The sequence below is a fragment of the Bos grunniens genome, chromosome 6 (genome assembly GCF_055505025.1).
Source record: "Bos grunniens cultivar Pamir isolate PY7600 chromosome 6, Bosgru_T2T1.0, whole genome shotgun sequence".
Lineage (NCBI taxonomy): Eukaryota > Metazoa > Chordata > Mammalia > Artiodactyla > Bovidae > Bos > Bos grunniens.
In genome coordinates, this window is record NC_141170.1 from 3055799 (window position 1) to 3065042 (window position 9244).

Below are 9244 nucleotides of genomic sequence, written 5' to 3' on the forward strand. Positions count from 1 at the left end.
GAAAAGTCTGGGTATAATCCGTATTATTCCTTCCTTAGATTTTGGTAGAATTTTCCAGTGAAGCCACCAGGGCCTGAATTTTCCCTTTGAAGAGGTTTCAATTCAGTTTCTCTCTTAGATAGAGGACATTACTCAGAAAAGAGAGTCTTTTTCGTCTTGAGCTTTGGTATTTCATGTCTTTCAAGGAATCTGTCCTTTGTAGCCAGGTTGTTGAGATTATTGACATGACGTTATCCATACCATTTCCTGTTTTCCTTTTAGTATCTGTGGAGTCTGTAGTGGTGTCTCGACTCTCATTCCTGATGTTGGTAGTACTGACAGGCTTTGCCCAAACACTATCTCCTACAAAATAGTAAAGACATGCTGAACCGACTTCTCCAATAGCTACTTCACATTCTCTCTGGAACCCCTAACATCTCCCATCCTTCCCTTCTGCTTGTACCATCTGGTCCTTCACCCAGTTGGGCCCCTAGGATGGCTGAGCAAGGGAGGACCGGGTGTGGCTGCGTTCAACAAAGTTCAGTCAGTTCAGTCGCTCAGTCGTGTCCAACTCTTTGGGACCCGATGGGCTACAGCACGCCAGGCCTGCATCACCAGCCATCACCAGCCCCCAGAGTTTACTCAAACTCATGTCCATTGAGCCGGTGATGCCATCCAGCCAGCTCATATTCTGTCATCCCCTTCTCCTCCTGCCTTCAGTCCTTCCCAGCCTCAGGGTCTTTTCCAATGAGTCAGCTCTTCGCATCAGGTGGCCAAAGTATTGGAGCTTCAGTTTCAGCATCAGTCCTTCCAATGAATATTCAAGAATGATTTCCTTTAGGATGGACTGGTTGGATCTCTTTGCAGTCCAAGGGACTCTCAAGAGTCTTCTCCAACACCACAGTCCAAAAGCATCAATTCTTCTGTGCTCAACTTTCATTATAGTCCAACTCTCACATCCATACTAACCAAAAGATGAAATTAAATGGCTTAAACAAATCAGCAGTTACTTTCTCAGGTAGAAGATGTCAGGAGGCATGAGATCAGCAGAGATCCCAGAGCCTGCTCTGTTTCTGCTTCAACATACTCAGTGTGTGGTATCTGTCTTCAAAGTCACAGTCTGGCTGCTGCAGCTCCAACTAGCACATCTGCATTCCAGCCCAGAAGAAGGGAAAAGCAGAGGTTAAGGGGTGAGCACCTGCTGTCTGTCCCCTTTAGAACATTCCTAAAGTTCTACTTGGGTAGCTCCACTCTACTTCATGGCCACACCTGCAGCTCCAGTGTGACCTGCTTCTCCCTTCAGCCTGTCTGCTGGGGTCCCAACCAAGCCCACTCATTCCTCAGCTCAACTCCACCCCAGACTTCTGCACCCCATCTCCTTCCCACCAGAAGCTCAGAGGATTATCCTCACCCCCCATCACTCTACAGGCCCCAAGAAAAGAGGCTCACCCAGGGTCTCCCAAAGTTGGTGCCCCAGCAGGGTGACCTCCCCAGCAGCTATTCCCACCCAGAGCTCTAGCTGCCTCCATCCACCTGGCTCTCTCAAGATGACATTCCAAGAGACTGGTTACAGGGTCCAGGGCCACCCAGTAAACGACTGGATGAGTCATCTCAAGGAGGATGCCAGGCGCGCCTGGGTCCTGCTGCCCACGGGGGTTCTCTCAACCACTCCCCTAGCACAGGCCAGACATGGTGCCGAGCATGGGGATTCAGCAAAGGGACAGTGCTTTAGCCCCCAACGCAGCGGAGGGTGGGAGCTGCTGACCCTTGACCTTGCTCGTCTCCTGGGCTGAGGGCACACCGGGACAAACGACCCATAGCATGGGCCCATCCCGTCCTACCCTCGGGCCGCCGGGCGGGAAAGACCTGGAGGAAGTCCTGGATGACCCTCCAGTGGCCCCTCCGCCTTCTGCCACCACCCCCAGCCCCCTGCTCACAGGCAAGGAGACTGAGCGTCCCAGAAACACCTCGTCCATGCTGAGGTGGCCACAGGCCTCTCTGTGAGCAGAGAGGCGTCCACACCAAGGACTACTTTGCACCCCTGGTCGTCTTCAGGCCTCCCTGCCTGGGGAAGGCCCTTCCTCACTCTGCAGATGAGAACTTGTACAAGTTCTAGAAGGCACTTCAGACCCTGAGCTCCGCTGTCCCGCCCAGAACCCTCACTCTCCGCCCGAGCACCCCTCGCCGCCCCCTGGGTCAGGAGGACCTCGATAGGCTTCTTGCTCCCCTTCTGCCCTAACACCCAGCTGTAGCCTGGATGGACAGAGTCAGGCCAGAGAGGCCAGCGCAGGAAAAGGGCGCTGTCAAGGCGAAGAGATTCCTGAATGCGGCTCAGTTCTTGGAAGTCACTTTTTCCTTCCCTCTCCCCAGGCACCCGCCCTCTTCATGTCCTGCCAAACGCCTGTGCCTCATGTAAACCCTGAGCCATGGAGCCGCCTCCCAACATGGGCCTGCTGTTGACGTGGCCCCCGAGCCTGGCTACCGCCAGGAGGGCGAGAGAGCCCGTGCAGGGGGAAGCTAAATTGCCCTGGCCCAGCCTCCAGCGGGCATGTCTTTGAGGGTTTTCTGGGCTGGGGAAGCTGGAGATGGAGCAGGGCAGACCCCCTCAGTGGCAGCTGGGGCTCCCCTCTGTTGTCTGGCTCCAGGGGTGCACAGACCCTGCAGAGACTTCCACCCCAGCGCCCACCCCCAGCAGGCCTGCCTACCCCCACCTCCTCCCTGCCGATGGGGCATGCTGCCCTGGCACCCACCTGTGCAGGTGTGGGCAGAGGGTCTGACCCAGGTTGCTCAGAGTGCATGGCAAGGCCAGGTGTCTGATCCCCGGGCTTGCTTCCTCTCCAGCCATGGACTCTTGGGGGCTGAAAACAGCCTCTGAAGGAGCAGGAACCCAGGAGAGTGTCCACATCAGAGGATACCTGAGCTAGAAGAACCAGAGAGTCCCCTGGCTTGCATGGTCCTCAGGGGAGGACTCGGAGGCCCAGAGAAGCTGGGGGACCCTGCCTCTCACAGCAGGTTGGTGGCAGGGCTGGGGCTTGCCTGCCATTGACTGACTTCCAACCCAGGAGACCCTGCACTTGGCTGGCCCCTCCCTCTGCTCCCTTCCTGACGCCGGGGGAAGGGAGAGAACTTCTCCAGGGCCTGGCCCTGATCACTACTGGAGAGAAATGAATTTCAAAATACATTTCTGGATGAATCATTGCACCAGGAAACCTCGAAAACTGCCCATGTCTGCTGAAGGCTCTGTCCTGCTGTCTCCCTTATAAAATCCTGGAAAGAACTCTCTGCTAATGGTCCATTTGGAAAAAACGCTGTGCGGCTACAGCGCTGGGGCCACCCAACCTGTAGAGCCGCGCAGAAGGCTCCTGGTAATGATGGCTGAGCCCCCAGGACTCAGCACCTTCTGCAGTTGCTGTTCAAGTCCGTTCTCTTCCCAGACGGTAACGAACCGGGTGACGGGGCCTTGCCGTCAAGAAGAGGCTCCACTCTCACGCCAACCCCCTTGTGCAGTGCTTAAAATCTGCTAGGAGAGGGAGGCAGAGCTTCTCAAGGAATCGCTGGGTGTGCTGGTTACACTGTTGCAAGGTTTGTTATCGGTCAGTCACCAAGCAGTGCTGGACTCTTCGCGACCCCACGGACCGCAGCACGCCAGGCTTCCCTGTCCCTCACCGTCTGCAGGAGTTTGCCCAAGTTCACGTCCACTGAATCGGTGACGCCACCCAACCATCTCAACCTCAGTAACCAGCACGACTGAGCACTTTGTTGAGAAGTTGCGAGGTTACGTTATCGCAAATGTCACTAGGGACCCCACAAAGAATAACACAGTGCACAGTACGTGAGATGTTCCTGGTTCAAAATCTTTTAAAAAAATTTTATTTATTTAAATATTACAAAAACAATTTTACAACATTGTGTGGGTTTCTGCCATACAACAATGCGAGCCGCCCATAATTATACCTACGCCCCTCCCTTCCTCGCCTCCCTCCCCTCCCCCACCCCATCCCTCTGGGTCATCACAGAGCATCCGTCTGGACTCCCTGCCCTACACAGCAACTCCCACCAGCTGTCCAGCTTGCGCCTGGTGTATGTGCTGACGTGCATGTGTCATGCATGTGTCGATGCTACTTTCTCTGTCCCACTCTCTCCGTCTTGTTGAACTGAAGGAAGAAAGCAGGGAGGGTGGTAAAGAGGAGGGAAGGAAAGAAAGAGGGGAGGGAGGGAGAGGGGAGGAAGGGAGAGGGGAGGGAGGGAGAGTGAATGGGTGGACGGACGGCTGATGGGTGGATAAAAGGATGGATGGATGAGCGGGTGGGTGGGTGGATGGATGGGTGGGTGGATGTGTGGGTGGGTGGATGAGTGGGTGGACACATGGGTGGATGGCTAAACAGGCAGATGAATGGATGGGTGGGTAGGTAGATGGATGAATGGGTGGATGGATGGATGTTGGATGGCTGGAAAGATGGATAACTGTGTGGATAGATCTTGTGTTCCCACAACATGTGCATTTGTTCATTCAGTCACTCATTCCATTAATACAAACATTTACTGAATACCTATTAAGTACCAAATCCATTGCAAACGCTGCGGATGCAGGGATAATCAGGAAGGACAGACCACTGTGTCTACGTTTCTGGAATTCACAGCCTGGAGCCAAAAGGGGAATAAGAAGTCAGGCTCCATTTCCACAGAAGAAATGTAGAAGGCAGTTTCCCATTTACATAAGCCAGTGACATCCAACCTTGACTGAATACATCAACATTTGTGTCATGAACAAATCTATCCACACAGTCATCCATCTTTCCAGCCATCCAACGTCCATCCGTCCACCCATCCACTCATCTGCCTGTTTAGCCATCTACCCATGCGTCCACCCACTCATCCATCATCAGTTGTAACAAAAGGCAGCGTGGTGTGCTAGAAGGAGCCAGTGCTCTGGAGTCTGACTGGGTTAAATCAACGCTTTGATGATCAGGTTAAACCAACGCTTTGATGCTTACCTACTGTATAGCACTCACAGGGTCAGTTCATTTCTCTTGGTCTCAGTTTCTTCACCTATATCGTGGAAGTGAAAGCGAAAGTCACTCAGTCGTGTCTGACTCTTTGTGACCCCATGGACCATACAGTCCTTGGAATTCTCCAGGCCAGAATACTGGAGTGGGTAGCCTTTCCCTTCTCCAGGGCATCTTCCCAACCCAGGGATTGAACCCAGGTCTCCCGCATTGCAGGTGGATTCTTTACCAGCTGAGCCACCAGGGAAGCCCAAGAATACTTGAGTGGGTAGCCTATCCCTTCTCCAGTGGATTTTCCCAACCCAGGAATTGAACTGGGGTCTCTTGCATTGCAGGGAGATTCACAGCTGAGCTATCAGAGAAGCCCATAGAAGTAACTGTCCCCATTTGCAGGGCTGTCATGAACCCCCCTCCCCCAGGCAGCTCACAGACTCTGTTCAAGGCCCCCCTTCCCGTCCCATCCCCCACCTCAGCAACCACCCAATCACTTGCAATTTGCTGTCTTCATGCTGCTGGGCTGCCCTGGGCTATCGGAGGGGCGAGGAGCAAACCCTGCTCCCCCTTTCTCCCCACCCATCATTTCTCGCGTTGGCCCTCCTGCCCAAGGTATGAAGAGTCATGAAACGCCCTCAGAAGGCTCAGAAACTAAAAGGAAGGTTCAGAAACCGAAAGACAGGACAGGGCCAAAGGGAGAGAATTGAAACGTGTCCGATCAGCCAGATATCACGTGGTCCAAGGGGAGCCGCCTCCCAAAGCTAAGCCCTCTTTCCCACCCTTTTATCTTCGGAGGCAGCCTCTCCACCTGCAAACCTCTGCCCGCGTTCCCCCATCTCTCAGGGTCACTCTGGACACGGCCCCAGCCCGCTCCCGGGCGCTCAGTGACCTTAGCTGTACTAGTCCTGCAGCTTCGCAGGAGCCCCGGCCTCCGGGACGCTCAGGCCTCTCAACTCCGGACCACTCGCCGTCCTCTGCCAGGGACGAGCCATCTTCCTGAGGCTGACCCCACTGGGCCAGCGTGACTCTGAGTTGGCCCTGGCTCAGAGCCATCTGCAGACCATTGCTGCTGGTCGGGAAAAAAGACGCAGAGATCGAGAGTCGATAGAAACGTTTGTGACAGTTTGACAAAGCGATTTTATGTCTGTTGTTAAATTTTACCTTTAAATAATTTTACCCACTTTTAACTGCTGGGTCTTCGTCACTCCAAGAGCTTTTCATTGCAGCAAGCAAGGGCTGCTCTCGACTTGGGGTTCGAGGGCCTCTCATCGAGCTGGCTTCTCTTGTGGAGCAGGGCACCCCGGGCATGTGGGCTTTGGCAGTCGCGGCTCCGGCTCTGGCGCGCAGGCTCAGTAGCCGTGGCGCCCGGCTCTGGCGCGCAGGCTCAGTAGCTGTCGTGCGCGGGCTTAGTAGCTCCGCGGCATGTGGAACCTTCCCGAGTCAGGGATGGAACCTATGACCCCCACCCCCCACTACACGAGAAGGTGGACTCCTTACTCCAGAGCCACCAGGGAAGCCCTGTTGCTAATTTTTTTTTAAATAATGATCTTTAAATGGGCCTGCCTTTTGAATGATTCTCTTTTCATTTTCTAACAGTTTATTATATTTTAAAGTATCAGTCTGACAGATTGGGAATTTTTTTAAATGGTTCTTCCCTACAGATCATTTGAGAAGGGCTGATCTGAACGTATAAGGGAAAGAGGATCTATTTTCCTGAGGGTCTATTTTCCTCCCGGCCACCGCGTGGGGACACAAGCTTGTTTTAGAAGAGGCAGAGGAACCAGAGATCAAATTGCCAACATCCGATGGATCATCGAAAAAGCAAGAGTTCCAGAAAAACATCTATTTCTGCTTTATTGACTATGCCAAAGCCTTTGACTGTGTGGATCACAATAAACTGTGGAAAATTCTGAAAGAGATGGGAATACCAGACCACCTGACCTGCCTATTGAGAAATCTGTATGCAGGTCAGGAAGCAACAGATAGACCTGGACAGGGAACAACAGACTGGTTCCAAATAGGGACAGGAGTATGTCAAGGCTGTATATTGTCACCCCGCTACCCTGCTTATTTAACTTATATGCAGAGTACATCATGAGAAACGCTGGGCTGGAGGAAACACAAGCTGGAATCAAGATTGCCAGGAGAAATCTCAATAACCTCAGATATGCAGATGACACCACCCTTATGGCAGAAAGTGAAGAGGAACTCAAAAGCCTCTTGATGAAAGTGAAAGAGGAGAGTGAAAACGTTGGCTTAAAGCTCAACATTCAGAAAACTAAGATCATAGCATCCGGTCCCATCACTTCATGGCAAATAGATGGGGAAACAGTGGCAGACTTTATTTCGGGGGACTCCAAAATCACTGCAGATGGTGACTGCAGCCATGAAATTAAAAGATGCTTACTCCTTGGAAGGAAAGTTATGACCAACCTAGACAGCATATTGAAAAGCAGAGACATTACTTTGCCAACAAAGGTCCGTCTAGTCAAGGCTATGGTTTTTCCAGTGGTCATGTATGGATGTGAGAGTTGGACTATAAAGAAACCTGAGTGCCGAAGAATTGATTAACTGTGATGTTGGAAAAGACTCTTGAGTGTCCCTTGGACTGCAAGGAGATCCAACCAGTCCATCCTAAAGGAGATCAGTCCTGGGTGTTCATTGGAAGGACTGATGTTGATGCTGAAACTCCAATACTTTGGCCACCTGATGCGAAGAGCTGACTCATTTGAAAAGACCCTGATGCTGGGAAAGATTGAGGGCAGGAGGAGAAGGGGATGATAGAGGGTGAGATGGTTGGATGGCATCACTGACTCAACGAACATGGGTTTGGGTGGACTCCGGGAGTTGGTGATGGACAGGGAGGCCTGGCGTGCTGTGGTTCATGGGGTTGCAAAGAGCTGAACACGACTGAGCAACTGAACTGAACTGATCTGAACGTATAGGGGAAAGAGGATCTATTTTCCTGAGGGTCTTCCTGAGGGTCTATTTTCCTCCAGCCACCACATGGGGACTCAGGGTCTCTCATTCTCAAACAGAGCCAGGTTCCTTCCTGTCGGCCCACCCCTCCCCCATCCCCAAACTTCCCAGCTCCAGGACTTACTGGAAATAAAACCCAGCTTATATCAAGAGTCCTCCTTAACAGCTGCTCCCTGTGACCTCAGAAGCCCCAGCAAACCTTCATGATGACCGTGCAAGAGACCGCCCCCTCGCCCAGTCAAGTCAGAAGGGCGTGGAGGCCAGGCGTCAGCAGCAGAGGCGGGGGCAGGGTCTGCCCATCTGTCTGCAGGGGAGGAGCCAGCGTCTCCTCCACTCACTCGACTTCAGTAGAAGAAAAGCAGGCTGTTTACAAACAGAAGATAATGTTGGTGCAGATGGCGGCCGAGTGGAGCGGGGGTGGGGAGACACGGGTGGCCTGCACTGTATTCCTGGTCACAAGACCCGAGGCCACACAAGCGTCTGTGCGGGTCAGCGTGTCAGCCCCCAGGGGCGCACTGGTCCCCTGCAGGCGGTGGCCACAGTCCTGCCTGCTCGTCTCTGAGAGTCAAGACAGCCCGATCCTGTCAATAAATGGTCTCGTGCAAAACAAGCCTGGTGTGCTGCAGTCTGTGGGGTGGCTGCAGTCCGTGGGGTGGCTGCAGTCCGTGGGGTCGCTGCAGTCCGTGGAGTGGCTGCAGTCCGTGGGGTTGCAAAGAGTCGGACACGATTCAGCGACTGAGCAACAACAACAAAGCCACAGTATCTCCTGCACCCTCCGAGCCCCTGCCGCGTGCCGGGCTCTGATCAGGGTGGGGGAGCTTGTGTAGCGCCCTGGAGACACCGGGGAACCCGAGGCTCAGGAAAGAGATGTATTTTTATCCGAATCACAGAGCACTAAACAAGCCTTAGTGCTGAGACTGGGACTTGCAGTGCTGGTGGCAAAATCTTCGTGTTTTTAGCCAAAAGGCCCATCTCACAAGCACAGTAAAGCCGGCCCAGAGCGTGGGGGTCCTGGCTGCGACGCCAGCCAGTCTATCAAGCGTCAGCTGGACAAATATTTCTTGAGCTGCCAGGACATACCAGGCCCTGGGCTGGACCCCTGGGGTACCGTCCTGCTTCCAGAACCAAAAGTGAACCAGCTCAGACCATCCCACCCAGGGAGGGGATATTTGAGCCAAGGCTGAGGGGAGCAGAGAGTGAGCAGCTTGAGTACTTTGGGGAAAGGAATGCGGCAGCACCAACTCCCAGCCCAGCCCCAGCCTCCTTGAGGCTCATTCCACGGTCAC

At 53.5% G+C, this 9244-nt stretch overlaps 1 long non-coding RNA gene across 1 annotated transcript; it reads right to left on the minus strand.

The window, feature by feature from the left end:
- Nucleotides 1–3830: 3830 nt before the first annotated feature.
- Nucleotides 3831–7962, minus strand: LOC147370195 (uncharacterized). Its single transcript, XR_015166022.1, has 3 exons — nucleotides 6161–7962; nucleotides 4974–5028; nucleotides 3831–4133 (listed from the first exon to the last, which is right to left on the minus strand). It is a non-coding gene; the product is annotated as an uncharacterized LOC147370195 (long non-coding RNA).
- Between the last annotated feature and the right edge of the window lie 1282 nt (nucleotides 7963–9244).